Source organism: Protopterus annectens, chromosome 4.part0, assembly GCF_019279795.1.
Source record: "Protopterus annectens isolate FY-2018-M chromosome 4.part0, PAN1.0, whole genome shotgun sequence".
Taxonomy (NCBI): Eukaryota; Metazoa; Chordata; order Ceratodontiformes; family Protopteridae; genus Protopterus; species Protopterus annectens.
The window spans coordinates 784,897,744-784,921,387 of record NC_056733.1 but is presented as its reverse complement, the minus strand read 5'-3'; the positions used below and the strand labels follow the sequence as shown (position 1 = coordinate 784,921,387).

The window sequence follows — 23,644 nt, the reverse complement described above, 5'->3', positions numbered from 1 at the left end:
TAGTGGCTTCTCCTCCTCTTCTATTAAAATCCATGCCTCAGCCATTTCAGCTCATTCTAATACAGATTTGCCCCTGTTCTCACATCCTTTGATTAAACAGTTCCTCAGAGGGGCTTTGAATATCAGATCTCCAGAAGACCACCCACGCCAGCCTGGGACCTGAATTATGTTTTGGAAAAACTAACCTTACCACCCTTCTTCGAGCCTGCTGCTTCAACGGAACTGAAATACCTCTCCTGGAGGACTGCTTTCCTGCTAGCTATCACCTCAGCCAGAAAGGTTTCAGAACTTCAGGCATTGATTGCCATTGAGCCCTTCATCATTTTTCATGCAGACAGGGTCTCCCTGAGGACTAACCCCTCCTTTATGCCCAAGGTGGTATCTAATGTGACTCCCAACCAGGCCATACATCTACCCACCTTCTTCCCTAACCCTGAAAACAAGGGGAAAGAATTTGGCACTCACTAGATGTCCACAGACAGCTCAGATACTACCTAGACTGTACCAAAGCCTTCAAGGAAAACAGACCAACTGCTGGTCAGCTTTACCCCAGTGGCAGAGGGGAAGCCCATTTCCAAGCAAACTGTCTCCAAATGGATATCACACTGCATCCATTTCTGCAACAGATTTCATGGGAAACCACCCCCTTAGTCTATTCGTACCCTATCCACTAGGGCGGCCTCCACTTCCCAGCATTCCTGAGAGGAGTCCCCACCAAGGACATCTTGGAAGCTTCAACCTGGACTTCTGTCCATACCTTTACTAAGCATTAGCAATAAGGGCAGGGTTTGCCAATGCAGTTCTGCACGGCATACTGACCTAAGTCTATTACTAATCCTACCTCCCCTGTCCTCAGCTTTGGGACTCCTCCCACAGGTGATGACTGCAACAGTGAAACACGAAGAACATAGTACAGATGTTCTTTGTGTTTCACTGTTGCAGTCTTCACGTTTGAGTTATCCCTGCCAGGGTAGCTCTCAGTCGGCCCGAATACCAGAGGCTTAGTATTTCTGCGTCGGTTGCTGTCGCTTCAGGACTGACGCCAGGTCATCAGTAGTATAAAGTAAGGCAGCCGATGCCATTACATCAGTCTTTCTTGCCGAGGAGCCTGAAGCAGAAGCAGTTCGTACGAGTGCTGGTCAGCCGCTACTTGAGTTTCGTTTTCCAAATTGAAGTTGAAGTCTTCTAAAGCTAAGTACCCCGTTTGGCATCCTTTTGTCTTGGTCTAACCAATCTCAGAAAAAGTTAACAATTGTCTCACCTGTGGAAAGCAAATACCACACCGAGACTTTCATTCTTACTGCGTCATTTGCTTAGGCCCAGACCACGACGTCCCCCACTGTCACTTTTTTGCTTTGTTCAACGTCAGAACTGTACATCGTCAGGCCCTTATTGTAGCTAGACATTTTCGCTCTCAGTCCTCGATTTCCGATATGACTTCGGTAAGGCATCCGACATCAGATCTTCCGAAAAAACGTAAGGATAAAGACAGAGACAGACCACACAGGTCCAAACCTACTGACGACGCTTCCGTTAAGCTAGTCGTCAGTTCTCCAGTCCTCAGTGAGGTGCTTTCGCAGCCCCTGATGCCCGCTTCTGTGGATTCGCAGGCCACTACCGAGACCCTTTCGGAGTGTGGTATGCCACAAAACTCTTCATCGTCTAAGGATCCTGCGGTTGTTTCTACCTTGGATGAGTCCGGAGCCGCTGAGCAGGGACAGGCTTCCGAGGAAGTACTTTGCACTACTGATTCTCGACACAAACCGACGACTTCTTTCGCGTCTTCTGTTCTTTCGAAAATTACTGAGTTTCTAAGGCCCAGGGTACGAACCACACCCAAGAAACTGATGACCCCTTCTCAGGCACCTGCTTCCTTGCCTCAGTCTCAAATGATTAAAATGGCGGAAGACCTTATAATGTTGATCAGGGGAAGCCAAGCTACCCCTTCCAAAAGAAAGAGATTTGTCCCCAGTAGTCTTATCTGAACAGGAGTCTGATGACTCTGATGTCTCTAAATATGAAGACATGCAACCCCTCTCTGCTTATGAGGATTCTGATGCAGAAGAATCCATTCCTTCAGACTCTCCACCTGCAGATTTTTCCTTTTGGGAAACCCTTCATACTTAAAGGGAGCATTTCCACTGGGAATTTCAGGACTACCCTCAGTCTAAAAAGAGACTCAGGGAATTTTTAGATCTTCCACAGCACCGACCCCCTGGCCATTCCTCCTGTCCTGGATGATGTTTTCATGGAATCTAGTTTAACTCCTGACACCCTCCCTCCCATTCCCAGGAAACCTGACAGGTGTTAGAGTCCCTGACTCTCACAAATTTCTTTTCAAAAATCCTACTGCTGACTCTGAGGTTATCTCCCAAGGGCCTAAAGGAATTAAAGCAACTTGTGCTAAGAATCCCACCCCCTCAGATAGGGATTCCCGAGCATTAGACAGATGGGGTAAAAAATTATACACCTCTGCTACTCTTGCTATTAGAGCACTAAATTGTCAATTCCATATGCTAAAATTGCAGCAGCATACCATGGAACTCCTCAAACAAAAATATCAACTTTTCCTGCTTGTGCAGAAAATAGAGTTGCAAGACTTAATGCATTGTGCAAGTCAAGTAACTAAGCATACCTCACAGTGTGGTTTTGATGCCATAGAAGCATCTTGCAGGGCAGCAATCACCGGTTCTGTCCTTAGAAGGCATGCTTGGCTTAAGGAACAGCCAGGTTCAATAGGCATTTCCCCTCCAAATACTGGTCCTTTCCTGACTCCTCCAGGTCAGTTCAGCCCAGACCCTGGGGAAGCAGACCCCCCCAGACAACAGCCACAGGTAATGCAGAGATCAAAGCAATGGAGTACCTCCACTTCTACACTAGGGAGTGCAAAGCCACCCCCTCATGGTAAGAACTCACAATGACTCTCCACTTCTACTTCCACCCCTCCCTCTGCCCACATCCACTTGCCCCTGGGAGGAAAACTCTTCTTCCACGCAAGCACCTGGGCCACCATTACCAACGACTGCTTGGTCCTCAACATAGTGTCCCAGGGATACATATTTTCTTTCCACACACTACCAACCCCAAAAGGATTCCCAGATCTACCTCCAAACCAGTGGGAAGAAGCCAAAAAGCAAGTCCTTTCCCTGCTCTCAATGAGGGCAATAGAGCACCTTCCTGCATAACAGATAGGCCAAGGTTTCTACTCCATGCTCTTCCTGGTACCCAGAAAAGTTGGCACCTGGTGCCCCATCCCCGATTTATCCATTCTAAACACCTTCCTGATGATGATAAATTTCAAAATGCTCACCCTTCAGCAACTACTACCTATGCTCTCCAGGGATGCCTGGCTAGCCACCCTAGACCTAAAAGAGGTCTACCTACACATCCCAATCAGGGAATCATACAGGAAATATCTACTTTTCTGGGCAGGATCTCTGCACTTTTAGTTCTCTGCGCTTCCCTTTGGCTTATCTACTGCTCCCAGAGTTTTCACAAAATGCCTGTCTCCCGCCATTGCTTTTTGCAGGCAAAGAAATATTCAAATTAACCCATACTTAGATGACTGCCTAATTCAGGCAAACAGGAAAAGCTGCTCAAGCACCTGGCCTTTGTACAGGACCTACTGACCTCCCTAGTGTACACTATCAATGAAAAGAAATCCAAACTGGTACCCACCCAAAAAATTATATTCTTGGGAGCAAGCCTGGACACAGCATCCCAGATGGCATTCCTTACAGAAGAAAAGCAAACTTACCTGACAGCCTATTTCTCTCAACTAGCCACCAGACCCCAGTTATCAGCAAGGAGAATCCTGCACACACTGGGGTTCATGGCATCTTGCATTATACTTATTCCATATGCCAGACTGCATATGAGGAAACTTCAGTGGTACCTAAAAAGCCTTTGGTGTCCACACACTCAAGACCTGGAAACTCTTATACCAATGATACCTTGTCTAAGGCAAGATTTCCTTTGGTGGGCAGCGGCATGCAACCACAACAAGGGACTACCCTTCTCACCACCCCACGCCGGCCAGACCCTCACCACAAATGCATCAGACTATGCATGGGGTGCACACCTGAACAGTAGGTCCAATGGAGCCCACATCAAATACATCTGCACATAAACCAAAAAGAGATTTTAGCTATCCAGCACACATTGACAGCTTTAAGACCCCTTCTCTCCCCAGGGGCTCTACGTATCAAAACAGACAACACCACAGTGATGTAGTATATCAACAAGCAGGGATGGACTCACTCCTACCTGTTATGCAGGCTCGCCATGACCATTTGGCACACAGCCTCAGGCATGCAACTACACCTGTTAGCACAATTCCTGCCAGGCTCTCTAAACTCTCTGGAAGACAACTTAAGCAGAAATCTTCTGGACCCACATGAGTGGCAGCTACACCAAAGAACCTTCACCCTTATATCTCTGAAATGGGGCACCCCGAAGGTAGACCTATTTGCTTCCCACTCCAACCATCAGCTCAGCAAGTTCTGCACCAGAGAGTCTCACTGCAGGGCCTGGAAAGTGGATGGCTCTATCTTTCCAGTGGGTCAACCTCTCGGTCTATGCATTTCCTCCACTACCTCTCATTACCAGGGTACTGCTCAAAATAAAGGAGGAAAAACCAAGGGCAATCCTGATTGCCCCAAACTGGCCACGCCAACACTTGTACCCACTGCTGCACAGCCTGTTCCCCTCTGCCACCATGGCATCTCCCTCAGATCCCAACACTCCTGACCCATAGGGAAGGAGAATTCATGCATCCCCAATTGCGGACCCTCAATTTGCCAGCCTGGCTTATTCCCTGGCTACTGTACAAGCTGCCAATCTCAATAAACAGGTTCTAGATGTTATATGTGAGGCCAGACACCCTAACACTAGAAAGTCTTATGCTGACAAATGGAAAAGATTCTGCACCTGGATCCAGACTAAGGGGGCTGATACAGCACAGCCCTCCCTACTTCTCATCCTGGATTACCTAGCTGACCTACTACACAGTGGTCTATCCTTTTCCTCTATTAAAATTCATGCCTCTGCTATCTCTGCTCATTTCAGCACTGAGCAACCTCTTTTCTCACACCTTCTCATCAAACAGTTCCTCAGAGGGGCTAGCAACTTGAGGCCACCCAGAAGAGCACCTACCCCAGCTTGGGACCTAAACTTTGTGTTAGAGAAACTCACCCTGCCCTCCTTTGAACCAGCAGCTTCAGCAGAATTAAAGTTTCTCTCATGAAAGATAGCCTTGCTTCTGCCCATCACTTCAGCAAGAAGAGTATCTGAGCTGCAAGCACTAATGGCTGTAGAGCCCTTCATCATTTTCCATGCTGACAGGGTCTCCCTCAGGACTAACCCATCCTTCATGCCAAAAGTGGTGTCCAGTGTGGCTCTCAACCAATCCATTCATTTGCCCACCTTTTTCCCTAACCCACAAAACAAGGGGGAAAGAATACTGCACTCTCTAAATGTGCACAGACAGCTCCAATTCTATCTAGACAGGACTAAATCATTCAGAAAGACTGATCAGTTGTTAGTCAGCTTTGCTGCAGGAGCAGAGGGCAAAGCCATATCCAAACAAACCATTTCCAAATGGATAGCACACTGCATCCATTTCTGCTACAAGTAACACGGGAAACCTCCCCCTAAGTGGGTCAGAACTCACTCTATCAGAGCAACCTCCACCTCTACAACTTTCTTCAGAGAAGTCCCCACCAGGGATATCCTGGAGGCTGCAACATGGACATCTGTTCATACCTTCACCAAGCATTGCCACCTGCCTGTCTTCTCCAAATCCAGGGCAAGCTTTGCCACTGCAGTCTTGCAGGGCATCCAAGCCAGCCCCCAGTCCTCAGCTTTGGGAATCAAACCAAATGTGATGACTGCAACAATGAAACATGAAGAACATAGTACAGTTGTGTACACTTACCATAAATGTAGATGTTTGAGTGTGTTCATTGTTGCAGTCCTGGTTTCCCTCCCTCCATCCCCCTTTCTCTATCTCTCTCTCTCTTATTACAAGGAACTTTTTGGTATTTACTTTCTACTGAAGGGGTTCTTCCACCATATCCTGGCTCCCACTTGGGGGCTCCTGAGAGTTAGGGCAAGAAAAAGTGATGTAATGGCGTCTGCTGCTTTACTTTATACTACTGACAACCTGACGTCAGTCCTGAAGCGACAGCAACTGACGCAGAAATACTAAGCCACTGGTATTCGGGCCGACTGAGGGGTACCCTGGCAGAGATAACCCAAATGTGATGACTGCAACAGTGAATACACTTGAACATCTACATTTATGGTAAGTGTACACAACTGTAGTTTGTGTACAACGTACCATAAATGTAGACGTTCGAGTGTATTCACTGTTGCAGTCCTGGATGTTCTTCGTGTTTCACTGTTGCATTCATTACATTTGAGTTATCTGCCTGCAGGTAGCCCTCAGCTGGCCTGAGTATCAAAGTCTTGGATCCCTGCGTTGGATGCTGTCTCTTCTTCCATGACATCAGGTCGTCAGGGGTATAAAGCATGCAGCCGATGCCATTACACCAGTCTTTCTTGCCGGGCGGTACCCGAAGCAAAAGCAGTTTGCAAGTGCCGGTCGGCCGACTCCTGAAATTTTCGTTTTCGAGTTTCAGAACCGAAGTCTTCAAAAAAGCTAAGTACCCCGTTGAGGATCCTTTTTCTTGTTCTAAACCAATGTCAGTAAAAGTTAACAATTGTATTACCTGTGGAAAGCAAATACCTCATAAAGATTTTCATTCGTACTGCATTCCTTGTCTAGGCCCAGACCACGACGTCCCTCGCTGTCGGTTTTATGCCTTATTCAATCCTCGCACTATTTGTCATCGGTTCATTTTTGCATCAAACTATTTCGATACTCGGTTTAATTATCCAGAAATGGCTTTGGTAAGCCATCCAACTACCGACATTCTGAAAAAACGTAAAGATAAAGACAGAGACAGACTGCAAGGGTCCAAAGCTGCCGACGATGCTTCCGTTAAGCTAGTCACCAGTTCGCCGGTACTCAGTGAGGTGCTTTTGCAGCCCCTGTTACCCGCTACTTCAGATTTGAAGGCCTCTACTGAGACCCATTCGGAGTCCAATATGCCATGTGATGCTTCTTCGACCATGGAACCTGCGGATATCTCTCCTGTGGATGGGTCCGGAGCCGCTGTGTAAGCACTGGCTTCTGAGGGTGTATTCAGGCCTACTGACTTGCATTTCAAACCGACGCCATCTTCTTCGAGGCCTAAAACTGGACCCATGCCCTGAAAACCGACGTCCAAACCACATGGTCAGGTCCATATGCCTAAAAAACAAATGATAAGAATGGCTGAAGACCTTATTACTTTAATTAGGGGAAGCCAACCTTCTCCCTCTAAAAGACCTAGAACTGATTTTCCTTCTGATTCTTCCGATCAGGATTCTGAAATTTCTGATGTTCATCGTGTTACACTGCTGCAGTCATTACACATGGGTTATCCTGCCGTCAGGTAGTCCCGCAGTCGGCCAGAGTTCCAAAGTCTTGGTCCGGCGTCGGTTGCTGTCGCATCTTCCCTGATGTCAGTGTGCCAGGGGTATATAAGATGCATCTGACGCCATTTTCTTCAGTATTTCTTGCCACACGGTGCCCAAAGCAGTTCGCAAGTGCCGGTCGGCCGACTCCTGAGGTTTTCGAAGTCGAATTTCAGATCTGAAGTCTTCAATAAAGCTAAGTACCCCGTTGGGGAAACTTTATTCTTGCCTCAGACCGATGTCAGAAAAAGTTAATAATTGTATTTCTTGTGGGAAGCAAATACCTCATAAGGACTTCCACTCTTACTGTATTCCATGCCTAGGCCCTGATCACGACGTCATTAGTTGTCGGTTTTGTGTTAGATTTAACAAACGCACTATAAAAAGACGTTTTGATTTTGCTTTGCACTACTTTGGCCAAAGGTTCAATTATACTATGCCGTCGGATCAACTGACAACCGCAATACCAAAAAAACGCAAAGACAAGGATAAAGACAGGCATCTGAGGTCCAAAACCGATGATGAAACCTCTTCTAGGCCAGTCGCCGGTTCTCAATGAGGCGCTTTCGCAGCCCCTGACACCCGCTACCTCAGAGCCACAGGCTGCCTCCGACTCCCACGTGGAGACAACTAGGCCTCTGGAAACTCAAGGTATTGGGCCTACAGAAACTAATCCCTCAAATAGGTCCGGAGCCGCTGAGCAGGCATCGGCTACTGAGGGTGTTTTCAGACCTTCACAACTTTCCATTAAAACAGCCAAGACAAAAGTACCATTAAAGACAAAGAAACAAGTACAGCATTCTCTTGGACAGTCCTCCATGCCTAAGAAACAGATGCTTAAAATGGCCAAAGACCTCATTACTGTAATCAGGGGTTCCCATCCCCCTCCTGAGAAAAGGCCTAGGCAGGATACAGACTATGATTCCTCTGATCAGGTTTCCATTTCCTCTGATTCCTCTTCAGACCAGGGATACTGATGCAGAAGAATCTATCCCTTCAGCCTCTCCTCCTGAGGATTATTCTTTTGGGGAAACTTTACATACCATGAGCTAGCATTTCCGTTGGGAAAGTCAGGATTACTCAGAATCCAAGAAAAGGCTCAGGGATTTCCTTTTATTACCTCAGCACAGGCCCCTGGCTATTCCGCCTGTGCTAGATATTGTGGATGATGTGTTCTCTGAATCCAGCTTATCTCCAGATTCTTTGCCCCCTGCACCAGCCAAGCCAGATAGGGATTACAGAGTCCCTGACTTTCACAAGTTTCTTTATAAAAACCCTTCTGCAGATCCAGAAACTATTTCCCAGGGTCCAAAAGGGGTTAAGGCTTCCATTGCAAAAAATCCAGTACCCTCTGACAGAGATTCCAGATCTTTGGATAGATGGGGGAAGAAAGTATACACTTCTGCAACTTTAGCAGTAAGAGCTTTAAATTGCCAGTTTCACATGCTTAAATACCAACAATATTTAATGACTCAGTTAAAACAGAAAATGCTTGCAAGCTCAGAAGCTCCTGATTGTAAAGAAATGCAGGATTTATTGCATGCAGTTGAACAGGTGGGAAAACATACTCTGCAATGTGGTTTTGATTCTTTAGAGGCTTTTTGTAGAGCCGCAGTTACAGGTTCTGTGATTCGAAGACATGCTTGGTTAAAAGAACAGAGTTTACCTGATCATGTTAAGGCAAAATTATTGGATGCTCCTTTACAGCATGATACCTTGTTTGATGTTAAGGCAGAAGAGGTGTTAAAGAAAATGGAGGATAAAGCTAAATCTATGCAAACAGTCAAGGATTTCTTACAGGTACAGCCACCTCGATTTAGCAGAAATTGGCCAACAAAGAATTGGTCCTTTCCAGTGTCAGACAGGCCACAGAGAGGCAGAGGCTCAAACAGACGACAGTGGGGCACCTCAACCCCAAAAGGAGGTGAGGACAAGTCTCAACCTTACAGGAAACAGTCACAATGACTTTCCCCTTCTTACGCCAAGCACTTCCCTTTTGGAAGCCCCCTCAGTGGGAAAACTAGCACTTTTTCTCAAAACTGGCAAACAATCACCCAAGACAAATGGGTTCTGAATATTGTGTCTCAAGGTTACAGGCTCCACTTTCATACTTTACCAAGGCTAAAAGGAATGCCAGACCTGCCACAAAATCAATGGGCAGAGGCACAAAAACAAATTTCAGCCCTCATGGACATGAGAGCTATTCAAAAAGTACCACAACAGGAACAAGGACAAGGATTTTACTCAAGACTCTTCCTGGTCCCCAGAAAGGACAAGGCCTGGAGGCCCATACTAAACCTTTCAATTCTAAATACTTACCTGGATATTCCGAAAATCAAAATGTTGACATTACAGCAGCTTCTACCCATGCTGGCCAAGAAGGCTTGCCTTGTTACTCTGGACCTCAAAGAGGCATACCTGCATGTCCCTATCAGACAAAATTGCAGAAGATACCTCAGATTCAAAGCTGGTACAATGCACTACCAATTCTCTGCACTGCCCTTTGTCTTATCTACTGCGCCCAGGGTCTTCACAAAGTGCCTGGCACCAGTAATTGCATTTTGCAGACAAAAAGTAATTCAAATATATCCATACCTGGACGACTGCCTCATTCAAGCAGAGACAAAGGACATTCTTCTACAGCATCTGGCGTTTGTAAAAAGGTTACTAATTTCTCTAGGGTACACAGTAAACAAAAAGAAGTCAAAACTAGTGCCCTCACAACAGATTATATTCCTGGGTGCCAGCTTAAATACAATGGCCCAGATGGCTTACCTCATGCCAGACAAACAAGTTCAACTAACTCAATATTTTCAGTTACTGGCAAAAAAGTCCCATCTCCCTGCAAGAAAAATTCTGCAGGCCCTGGGATTCATGGCATCCTGCATACTACTAATACCATATGCCAGACTGCATATGAGGAAATTACAATGGTACCTAAAAAGTGTTTGGACTCAACACTCTCATAGTTTAGAAGCAGTAATACCAATGATTCCCTGCCTATAACAGGAGTTTCGATGGTGGGCACAGGCATGTCACCTAAACAAGGGTCAGCCTTTTACCCTACCCACAGCCAGGCAGACTCCAACAACAGATGCCTCGGATTACACCTGGGGAGCACACATGGCAGGAAAATGCATTCAGGGCAAGTGGACCACAGACCAGATGCATCTTCACATCGATCAAAAAGAGATGTTGGCTGTTCAGAATGCCCTAACAGCTTTCAAGGACCTTCTGCATCCAGGACAATTATTATTAAAGACAGACAACACCACAGTAATGTGGTACATAAACAAGCAAGGGGGCACTCATTCTTATCCCCTATGCAGGCAAGCCATGACTTTGTGGAACACAGCTCTAACGTATCAAGTTCACCTGCAAGCACAATTCCTGCCAGGAAAGAAAAATACTCTGGCAGACGATCTAAGCAGAAATATCATGGACCCTCACAATTGGAAATTGAATCCACAAATCTTCAGCATGGTAATGCAAAAATGGGGATGCCCAGACATAGATCTTTTTGCCTCCCCATTGAATTGCCAACTACAAAGATTCTGCACAAAGACTTATCACAAACAAGCATGGAAAATGGATGCTCTTATGTTCAGCTGGAAAAACCTAAAAGTGTATGCCTTCCCGCCACTGCCTCTCCTTTCAAAGGTACTCCTAAAAGCCAGACAAGAAAAACCACAGATGATCCTGATTTCTCCAGACTGGCCACACCAGCACTGGTACGCTAACTTAAGGAACTTACCTCAAGGCCCACCATGGATTTTGCCTCAAATTCCACACCTTCTGACTCAACAAAACAATCAGATCCTGCACGGTCAGCTCAAAACCCTAAACCTGGCTGCATGGTAGATTTATTAGTCAGACAGGCAACACCTCTCTCTAAAGCTGTTATGGATGTCATTTTGGAGGCCTAGCACCAGGAAAGCTTACTCAGAAAAATGGAAGAGATTCTGCGCCTGGAACCAGGCTCAAAGCCTTGACCCTCTTGTTCCAAACATTCCTCAGATTTTACAATACTTAACTGAGATGCTGGACAGAGACCTATCCATCTCATCAATTAAGATCCACGCCTCTGCCATTTCAATACATTACAACACGGATCCTCCTTTATTCTCTCATCCCTTGCTAAAGCAGTACCTCAGAGGGGCTAAAAACATAAGACCACCCCGGAGAGCACCAACACCAACTTGGGACCTCAACTTCGTTTTGGAAAAACTGACCCTGCCACCTTTTGAGCCAGCCAATACAGCCGATCTAAAATTTTTATCATGGAAAACAGCTCTGCTCCTGGCAGTAACTTCAGCACGAAGAGTCTCAGAGCTACAGGCATTAATGGCAGTGGAACCTTTATAATTTTTCATCAGGACAGGGTTTCTTTAAGGACAAACCCTACCTTTATGCCAAAGGTGGTATCTAGTGTGGCTCTTAACCAAACCATCCATTTGCCAACTTTTTATCCAAACCCCCAGAATAAAGGGGAGAAACTTCTGCATTCATTGGACATACACAGGCAGCTACGCTTCTACTTGGACAAAACAAAAGCTTTCAGGAAAACTGAGCAACTGTTTGTAGCATATGCTGCAGGATCACAGGGCAAGTCTATCTCAAAGCAGACTATATCCAAATGGATAGGACGCTGTATTCGTTACTGCTACACAAAGCATGGAAAATCAGTCCCAAATAACATTAGGCCACATTCCACCAGGGCAACAGCCACTTCAACAGCCTTTCTCAGAGGAGTACCTACCAAGGAAATTTTGGAGGCTGCAACTTGGAGTTCAGTGCACGCCTTTATCAAGCATTACCACCTGCCCTGCCTCTTTACTCTAAATCCAGAGCAGGATTTGCCACTGCAGTTCTGCAGGGCCTCATAGCCAATCCTAACTCTTTATAGACCAGCCACCCAACCTTGGCTTTGGGATTCTACCCAAGTGTAATGACTGCAGCAGTGTGACACGATGAACATGGTACAGTTTTGTACCTACCATAAATGTAGATGTTCGAGTGTTCACACTGCTGCAGTCCAGGTTACCCTCCCTCCATCCCCTCTGAACTAGCTGGACTTATCTATACCTTTCTATCCTATACAACCTTTGTGGTGTATTTGCTTGTAACTGAAGGTATTGTTTTTATTTTTTTTTTATGTATATTTTTATTAGCAATATGTATTGCCTACCTACTTGGGGGCACCTGACATCTGGGGCAAGAAAAACTGAAGAAAATGGCGTTGGATGCATCTTATATACCCCTGGCGCACTGACGTCAGGGAAGAAGCGACAGCAACCGACAGTGGACCAAGACTTTGCAACTCTGGCCGACTGCGGGACTGCCTGATGGCAGGATAACCCAAGTGTAATGACTGCAGCAGTGTGAACACTCGAACATCTACATTTATGGTAGGTACAAAACTGTACTTTTCTTCTGATTACCAGGATTTGCCCTTATCTACCTATGAGGATTCTGATGCAGAGGACTCCATTCCCTCTGCTTCCCCTCCAGAAGATTTTTCTTTTGGTGAAACTTTGCATACTCTTAGGGAGCATTTCCACTGGGAAAGCCAGGATTACTCTCGACTCCAAAAAGAGGCTTAGGGAATTCTTACTCCTCCCTCAACACAGGCTTTTATAGGTTCATAGGTTTGTAGTAAGCTAACTGCCCTTGTGAGCCATTTTAAGCGTAGCCAATTATCCCTTGTAAGAATCAAACCCTGCACCTTGTGTTTGTAAGGCGAACACCTTAACCATTAGGTCACCCTCCCAACCCAAGGAGGGAAATAGGACTGCAATAGTGAACACAGTCAAACATCTACATTTATGGTAAGTGTACACAACTGTACTAGGTTCTTCGTGTTTCACTGTTGCAGTCATCACATTTGGTTTGATTCCCAAAGCTGAGGAAAAGGATGGAGGCAGTCAATAAGACTGGGGGCTGGCTAGGATGCCCTGCAAGACTGCAGTGGCAAAGCTTGCCCTGGATTTGGAGAAGACAGCTATCCCTCCTGTCCTGGACATTGTATATGATGCCTTTTTGGAATCTAACATGGCCCCAGACACTTTACCTCTGGCTCCCAGGAAACCTGACTCTCACAAGTTCATCTTCAGTAATCCTACTGTGGAACCAAAGACCATTTTTCAAGGACCTAAAGGCAATAAGGCTACTACTGCCAAAAACTCTACCCTACCCCCTGTGATAGAGATTCCAGGGCCTTGGACAGATGGGGTAAGCAGGTATACACTTCTGCTACGTTGGCCATTAGGGCCTTAAACTGCCAGTTTCATATGTAAAAGTATCAGCAGCATATTATGGGACTACTTAAACAGAAAATGACGTTGATTCCTGACTGTGCTGTAAATAAAGAATTAAAGGATTTAATGCATTCTGCTGAACAAGTTGGTAAACATACTTTGCAATGTGGTTTTGACTCTTTAGAAGCATCTTGCAGGGCTGCTGTCACTGGGTCTGTTCTTAGAAGGCATGCTTGGCTTAAGGAACAAAATTTGCCAGATCATGTTAAAGCTAAATTACTGGATGCTCCCTTAAACCAAGACCGCCTGTTTGGCAACAAAGCAGAAGTCCTCAAAAAGATGGAGGAAAAAGCTAAATCTATGCAAACTGTTAAAGATTTTCTGCAAGTGCAGCCTCCCAGATTTAGTAGGCATTGGCCTTCTAAGAATTGGTCCTTTCCTGTCTCTTCCAGGCCTTCTCAGTCCAAACCCAGGAACAGCAGACCACCTAGGCTACAGTCTCAAGGTACTCACAGGCCTAAGCAGTGGGGGGCTTCCACTTCCAAAGCTGGAAGTAGTAAGACACCTCCCTATGGAAAACTGTCACAATGACTTGACCTTAAACCTTCCAAGCCCTGCTCAACTGCCTGCTCCCCTTAGGGGGAAAGATCGCCTTGCATGCAAAAAACTGGGAAGTCATTACCCAGGACAAATGGGTTTTAAATATAGTTTCCCAAGGATACAAATTCCACTTCCACACCTTACCATCCTCAAACGGTTGGCCAGATCTACCCCCAAATCAGTGGGCAGAGGCTCAAAAACAGGATGTTGTTCGTGTTTCACTGTTGCAGTCATCACATTTGGGTTATCTGCTTGCAGTAGCCCTCAGCCGGCCTGATTAACAAAGTCTTGGGTCCTGCGTTGGTTGCTGTCCCTTCTTCCGTGACGTCAGGTCGTCAGGGGTATAAAACATGCAGCCAACGCTATTACACCAGTCTTTCTTGCCGTGCAGTGCCTGAAGCAGAAGCAGTTTGCAAGTGCTGGTCGGCCGAATCCTGAAATTTTCTTTTTTGAGTTTCAGAACCGAAGTCTTCAACTAAAATCTAAGTACCCCGTTGGGGAAACTTTTTCTTGCTCTAAACCGATGTCAGTAAAAGTAAATAATTGCATTACTTGTGGAAAGCAAATACCTCATAAAGATTTTCATTCGTACTGTATTCCTTGCCTAGGCCCTGACCACGAAGTGCCTCGGTGTCGGTTTTGTGCCTTATTTAAACCACAAACTATCCGTCGTTGGTATATTTACACTTCTAAATATTTTGGTGCTCGGTTCAATTATCCTGATATGTCTTCGGTAAGCCATCCGATTACCGACATTATGAAAAAATGCAAAGATACAGACAGGCTGCCGAGGTCCAAAGCTGTTGACGATGCTTCCATTAAGCTAGTCACCAGTTCGCCGATAGGCGCTTTCACAGCCCCTGATACCTGCTACTTGAGATTCGCAGGCCTCTACCGAGACCCATTCGGAGTCCGGTATGTCTCGAGATGCTTCAACTGTGGAACTTGCAGATGTCTCTACCTTGGATGTTCAGGCACCGGCTTATGAGGGTCTATTCAGGCCTACTGACTTGCATTAAAAAACCAACGCCATCTTCTTCTTCTTCAGGGCCTAAAACTCGAACCTTGCCTAGAAAACTTGACGCCCAGACCGCATGGCCAGGCATCTATGCCTAAAAAACAAATGCTAAGAATGGCTGAAGACCTTATTACTTTACTCAGGGGAAGCCAACCTTCCCCCTCCAAGAGACCTAGGACTGAGTTTGCTTATGTTACTTCTTACCAGGATTCTGAATTTTCTGTTTCCTCTGATGGCCAGGATTTACCCTTATCTGCCTATGAGGATTCTGCTGCTGAGGACTCTATTCCCTTTGCATCCCCCCCAGAGGATTTTTCTTTTGGTGAAACCTCGCATACCCTCAGGGAGCATTTTCATTGGGAAAATCAGGATTTTTCTGATTCTAAAAAGAGGCTTAGGGATTTCTTACTCCTGCCCCAGCACAGGCCTTTATCCATACCTCCTGTACTAGACATTGTTGATGATGCCTTTTCGGAATCGAGCTTGGTCCCTGACTCTTTACCCCCTGCTCCCAGAAAACCTGATAGATATTACAGGGTCCCTGACTCTCATAAGTTCCTTTTTAAAAATCCTACTGTGGATCCTGAGACCATTTCACAGGGACCCAAGGGCATTAAAGCTACTGCTGCCAAAAATCCTACCTCCTCTGATAGAGACTCCAGGGTGCTGGATAGATGGGGTGAACAACTTCTGCAACTTTGGCCATTAGGGACTTAAACTGCCAATGTCATATGTTAAAGTATTAGCAGCATATTATTGGATTGCTTAAACAGAAAATGATGTTGATTCCTGATTGTGCTGAAAATAAGGATTTACAGGATTTACTGCATTCAGCTGAATAAGCTGGCAACATACTTTGCAATGTGGTTTTGATTCACTAGAGGCATCTTGCAGGGCTGCTGTAACTGGGTCTGTACTTAGAAGGCATGCTTGGCTTAAGGAGCAATCCTTGCCAGATCATGTTAAAGCTAAATTACTGGATGCTCCCTTAAACCAGGACCGCCTGTTTGGCAACAAGGCAGAAGAAGTTCTTAAAAAGATGGAGGAAAAAGCTAAATCTATGCTAACTGTTAACAATTTTTTTATAAGTATAACTTCCAAGGTTTAGTAGGCATTTGCCTTCCAAGAATTAGTCCTTTCCTGCCTCTTCCAGACCTTCTCAGTCCAAATCCAGATCCAGCAGAGCTTCCAGGCTTCAGTCCTAGGGTACGCACAGGACTAAGCAGTGGGGGGCCTCCACTTCCAAATCTGGGGGTAGTAAAACTCCCCCTTATGGTAAACTGTCTCAATGACTTCTTTTTAAAACTGCCAAGCACTTCTCAACTGACTGCCCCTTTGGGGGGAAAGATTGCTATTCATGCAAAGAACTGAGAACTCGTTACCCAGGACAAATGGGTTTTAAATATAGTGTCCCAGGGATACAGATTTCACTTCCACACATTGCCAACACCAAGCGGGTGGCCAGACCTACCCCCAAATCAGTGGGCAGAGGCCCAAAAGCAAGTACTTTCTCTCTTAAGCATGGGGGCTATTCAGTTGGTACCAGAAGAGGAAAAGGGACAAGGTTTCTACTCGAGACTTTTCCTGGTACCCAGAAAAGACAATTCTACTTTAAACACATTTTTGGTGATTCCAAAATTCAAAATGCTGACTCTTCGCCAGTTACTCCCTATGCTAGGTAAAGACACCTGGTTGGCAACACTAGATTTAAAGGATGCATACCTGCACATCCCAATCGGAATCTTGCAGAAGATACCTACACTTCAAAGCAGGCTACACAAACTATCAGTTCTCTGCACTGTCCTTTGGCTTATCTACTGCGCCCAGGGTATTCATAAAGTGCCTAGCTCCAGTCATTGCATTTTGCAGGCAAAGAAATATTCAAATATACCCATAGCTGGGCAGTTGTCTAATTCTGGCAGAAAGCCAGGACATATTTTTGAGTCATCTGACCTTTGTACAAAGGGTGGCAACTTGTCTGGGGTACACCATAAACAAAAAGAAATCACACCTGGTACCCTGTCAACAAATTATATTCCTGGGCACAAGCTTGAATACAACTTCCCAGATGGCTTTCCTTACGGTAGAGAAACAAATTCATTTGACAACCTACTTCATACAAGTAGCCACAAAAACCCTGCTATCTGCAAGGCAAATACTACAAGCCTTGGGGTTCATGGCCTCCTGCATTCTTCCAATTCCATAAGTAAGACTGCATATGAGGAAACTACAGTAGTATCTAAAAAGCCTATGGTGTCAACATTCTCAGGATCTAGAAGCAATGATTCCTGTCATACCTTGCCTACGCCTAGAGTTCCTTTGGTGGGCAGTGGCCTGCCACCAGAACAAGGGATTACCATTCACACTACCCCCTGCCACTCAAACCCTAACAACAGAAGCATCAGACTACGCATGGGAGGCTCACCTGGCAGGGAAGTGCATTCAGGGCAAATGGAACCCAAGTCAAATGCACCTGCATATCAATCAAAAAGAAATGTTAGCTGTACGGAATGCTCTTGACAGCCTTCAAGGACCACATTCTTCCAGGGCAATTAATGGTAAAGACGGACAACACCACTGTTATGTGGTACATAAACAAGCAGGGGGGTACACTTTCTTACTTCCTCTGCAGACTAGCCATGGCATTGTGGAACACAGCCCTGAGCTACCAAGTACACTACAAGCTCAATTCCTGCCAGGAAAACTAAATACACTGGCAGGCAAACTAAGCAGAAACCTCACAGACCCACACGAGTGGAAACTGGAACCAAGGATTTTCAGCATGTTGACAAGCAAATGGAGTTTGCCTCCCCCCAGAACTATCATTTGGACAAATTTTCACAAGGACTCCCCACAAACAAGCTTGGAAAGTGGATGCTCTGTCCTTCAACTGGAAAAACCTATCAGTGTATGCCTTGCCTCCTCTGCCTCTGCTCTCCAAAGTACTACTAAAGATCAAACAAGACAAACCAAGGACGATTTTGATTGCACCAGACTGGCCATGCCAGCACTGGTACCCCCTCTTGCGCAGTGTGTCACTGTGGGCCCCATGGCACCTGCCTCGGACTCCTACCCTACTGTCTAAGCAGGAGAACCAGATTTTGCACCCTCATCTTCAAACATTGAACCTCGCAGCCTGGCTAATTACCTAATCTCTCCTTCACCATCCCTCAGTAAACCAGTGATGGATGTCATTTTAGTGGCAAGGAGGCCTAGTACTCGAAAATCTTACGCTGAAAAATGGAAAAGATGTTGTGCCTGGAACCAATCTCAAGGGATGAGCACAGCAGTGCCCAATTTACCTCAGATTTTACAATACTTAACTGAAATGCTTCACACAGGCCTGTCCTTCTCCTCCATCAAAATTCACGCCTCAGCCATTTCAGCTCACTAAAACACAGAACCTCCCCTCTTCTCTATTTCACTGCTCCAGCAGTTACTCAGAGGGGCCAAAAACGTACGACCACCCAGGAGAGCTCCAACTCCAGCCGGGGACCTTAACTTTGTATTGGAGAAACTCACTCTTCCCCCTTTTGAGCCAGCTGCTACTGCAGACTTAAAGTTCCTTTCTTGGAAAACAGCTTTCCATTTAGCAATCACGTCAGCAAGAAGGGTATCTGAATTACAGGCCCTTATGGCAGTGGAGCCATTCATCATCTTTCATGCGGACAGGGTGTCCCTCAGTACCAATCCCTCCTTCATGCTCAAGGTGGTATCCATTGTGGTCCTTAATCAGACCATTCATTTGCCAACCTTCTTTCCTAATCCACAGAACAAATGGGAACGGATACTGCACTCACAGACAACTTAGATCTACTTGGACAGGACTAAACTTCAAAGGAAATCTGAACAACTGATGGTGGCATTTGCTGAAGGGGCAAAGGGGAAGGTTATTTCAAACCAAACCATTTCCAAATGGATAAGCCATTGCATTCATTTCTGCTACAAGCATCATGGAAATCCTATCCCACAGGAGATCAGACCCCACTCAGCCAGGGCTGCATCTGCCTCTACAGCCTTTCTCAGAGGTGTCCCTACCAGGGACATCCTAGAAGCTGCTACCTGGAGTTCTGTACATACTTTCACCAAACATTACCGTCTGCCAATTTTCTCTAAATCCAGATTTGGCTTTGCCACTGCAGTCTTGCAGGGCCTTATAGCTGGCCTAATGCTATCTAAATCCCTTCTCCCATCCTTAGCTTTGGGAATCTACCCAAATATGATGACTGCAATAGTGAAACACAAAGAACATAGTACAGTTGTGTACACTTACCATAAATGTAGATGTTCGAGTGTATTCACTGTTGCAGTCCTGGTTACCCTCCCTCCAGCCCCCTTACCTTTTTTGGCTATACCTCTATTCTCCTTTACTATGCTCAAAAGCATTTTGGTGTATTTGCTTTTTTGTTGGAGGTATAACCTTGTATATTTATAGATTATATGGCTTCCCATTAGGGGAGTACCTGACATCTGGGGCAAGAAAAACTGATGTAATGGCGTTGGCTGCATGTTTTATACCCCTGATAACCTGATGTCACAGAAGAAGGGACAGCAACCGACGCAGGACCCAAGACTTTGTTAATCAGGCCGGCTGAGGGCTACTGCAAGCAGATAACCCAAATGTGATGACTGCAACAGTGAACACACTCTAACATTTACATTTACGGTAAGTGGACACAACTGTACTTTCTCTCTCTTATAAGTATCAGGGCTATTCAGCCTGCCCCAGCAGAAGAAAGGGGACAAGGTTTTTACTTAAGACTTTTCCTGGTACCCAGAAAAGACAGCTCCTGGCATCCTATTCTGGACCACTCTGTGCTAAACACCTTTTTGGTAATCCCAGAATTCAAAATGCTAACACTTCATCACTGCTTCCTATGCTAGACAAAGACGCCTGGTTCGCAACCTTAGACTTAAAGGTAGCTTACCTGCATATTCCAGTAAGGGAATCTTGAGGAAATACCTACGCTTCAGTGCAGGCTGCATGCACTATCAGTTCTCTGCACTTCCCTTTGGCTTATCTACTGCGCCCAGGGTATTCACAAAGTGCCTAGCTCCAATCATTGCATTTTGCAGGCAAAGAAATATTCAAATATACCCATACCTGGATGATTGTCTAATTCAGGCAGAAAGCCAGGACATGCTTCTAACTCATCTGGCATTTGTAAAGAAACTTCTAACCTCACTGGGGGACACCATAAATGAAAAGAAATCAAATCTAGTACCCTGCCAACAAATTGTATTCCTGGGAGCAAGCTTGAAGACAACTTCCCAGATGGCTTACCTCACGCCAGAGAAACAAGTTTATTTGACAGATTACTTCAAACTACTGGCCACAAAAACCCAGCTATCTGCAAGGAAAATTTTGCAAACCCTGGGGTTCATGGCCTCTTGCATTCTGCTAATTCCATATGCAAGACAGCATATGAGGAAACTACAGTGGTATCTAAAAAGCCTGTGGTGTCAGTATTCTCAGGACCTGGAATCAATGATTCCTATCATTCCGTGTATAAGGACAGAGTTCCTTTGGTGGGCAGAGGCCTGCTACCACAACAAGGGACTGCCATTCACTCTACCCCCTGCCACCCAAACCCTAACAACAGATGCATCAGACTGTGCATGGGGGGCTCACTTGGCAGGGCAGTGCATTCAGGGCAAATGGAACCCGAGTCAGATGCACCTGCATATCAGTCAGAAAGAAATGTTAGCTGTACAGAATTCCCTGACAGCCTTCAACAACCACATTCTTCCAGTACAATTATTGGTAAAGACAGACAAACACCACTGTTATGTGGTACATAAACAAGCAGGGGGAACCCACTTGTACCCTCTCTGCAGACTAGCAATGGCTCTGTGTAACACAGCCTTGAGCTACTAAGTGCACCTACAAGCTCCATTCCTGCCAGGCAAGGTAAATTCACTGGCAGATGACCTAAGCAGAAATCTCTTGGACCCACACGAGTGGAAATTGGAACCAAAGATATTCACCCTTTTGAGAAACAAATGGGGGAACCCGGAGATAGACTTGTTTGCCTCCCCTCAGAACTACCAATTGGACAGATTCTGCACAAGGACTTCTCACAGTCAAGCTTGGAAAGTGGATGCCCTGTCCTTCACCTGGGAAAGCCTCTCAGTTTATGCCTTCCCCCTCTGCCTCACCTCTCGAAAGTTCTGCTAATGATCAAACAGGACAAACCACAGACAATACTGATTGCAGCAGACTGGCCACGCCAGCACTGGTAACCCCACTTGTGCAGCATGTCACTGCTGAAACCATGGCACCTACCTCAGACCCCTTCCCTGCTATCCCAGCAGAAGGCCCAGATTCAGCACCCCCCAGCTTCAAACCCTGAACCTTGCAGCCTGGCTAATTCCCTGATCTCTCCAATAGCATCCCTCAGTAAGCAGGTGTTAGATGTCATTCTGGAGGCAAGGAGGCCTAGTACCAGAAAATCGTATGCTGAAAAGTGGAAAAGATACTGTTCCTGGTGCCACACTCAGGGATTGGGCACAGCAGTGCCCATCTTACCGCATATTCTTTAATACATAACAGAGATGCTACACAAGGGCCTTTCATTCTCATCAATTAAAATGTATGCCTCAGCCATTTCAGCACATTGTCATACTGAGCCACCCATGTTCTCTCACCCCCTGCTGAAACAATTCCTCAGAGGGGCCAAAAATTTAAGACCACCCAGGAGAGCCCCTACCCCAGCCTGGGACCTTAACTTTGTATTGAAAAGCTCACTCTACCTCCTTTTGAGCCAGCTGCAACTGCAGAGTTAAAATTCCTTTCTTGGAAAACAGCCCCCCTTCTAGCCATCACTTCAGCAAGAAGAGTGTCTGAATTACAGGCCCTAATGGCAGTGGAGCCCTTCGATCATCTTCCTTGCAGACAGGGTGTCCCTCAGGACCAATCCTTTCATTATGCCCAAGGTGGTATCCAGTGTGGCCCTTAATCAGTCCATTCATTTGCCAACCTTTTTTCCTAATCCACAGTACAAAGGCGAACGAATACTGCACTCTTTGGACGTGCTCAGACAGCTTAGATTTTATTTGGACAGGACTAAGCCTCTCAGAAAAACTGAACAGCTGCTAGTTGCCTTTGCTGCAGGGACAGAGGGGAAGGCCATTTCAAAGCAAACCATTTCTAAGTGGATAGGCCATTGCATTCATTTCTGCTACAAGCACCATGGAAAACCTACCCCACAGGGGATAAGATCACATTCCACCAGGGCTGCGTGTACCTCTACAGCCTTTCTCAGAGGTGTCCCTACCAGGGACATCCTAGATGCTGCTAACTGGAGCTCTGTACATACCTTCACCAAGCATTACCACTTGACTATTTTCTCTAAATCCAGAGCTGGTTTTGCCACTGCGATTTTGCAGGGCTTAATAGCTGGTCCTAATGCTCTCTAACTTCCTCCTCCCTTCCTTAGCTTTGGGAATCTACCCAAATGTAAAGACTGCAACAGTGAAACATGAAGAACATAGTACAGTTGTGTACACTTACCATAACTGTAGATGTTTGAGTGTATTCACTGTTGCAGTCCTGGTTACCCTCCCTCCAGCCCCCTGACTTCTCTTGGCTGTACCTTTCTTCTTGTTTAGTGTATTTCACCTTTCTGGTGTATTTGATTTTTGTTGGAGGTGTAACCTTGTATATAATTGCTTCCCATTATGGGGGCACCTGACATCTGGGTCAAGAAAAACTGATGTAATGGCGTCGGCTGCATGCTTTATACCCTTGACGACCTGATGTCATGGAAGAAAAGACAGCATCCGACGCAGGGATCCAAGACTTTGATACTCAGGCCGGCTGAGAGCTACCTGCAGGCAGATAACCCAAATGTAATGACTGCAACAGTGAATACACTCGAACGTCTACATTTATGGTAAGTGTACACAACTGTACTTTCTGTTGCATCAGAAAACTTGGAAATTGCTTAACTGTTTAACAGAATGGAAACTCCGGGCTTTCAGCTGAGAATCTGAGACTGTGGTGGTGCATGTTAGGGCTTTGAATTTTTTTCTTTTAAAGAGGCTTCCTCTTTTTTTTTTAACCTTCGACGTTTTTGTGTGTCTTGTGGTTGAGGTGGTGGGGATGCACCAGGCTAACGAGAACAGGGAAGTGTGACTAAGTAGAAATAAACTGCAGAATGGGAAAGGGGAAGACAAAGCTCTGTTGAACAGTCAAGATTGGGAAGGTGGGAATGACTGGAGGAGGGAACAGATGAAAAGTAAGCAT

The 23,644-nt window shown here is 45.8% G+C and overlaps 1 protein-coding gene across 4 annotated transcripts in view; it reads left to right on the top strand.

Moving 5' to 3' along the window:
* The window catches only part of TOP3B (DNA topoisomerase III beta), a 1,356,925-nt gene that overhangs the window by 372,433 nt on the left and 960,848 nt on the right, over window positions 1–23,644 (top strand). The window lies entirely within an intron of this gene.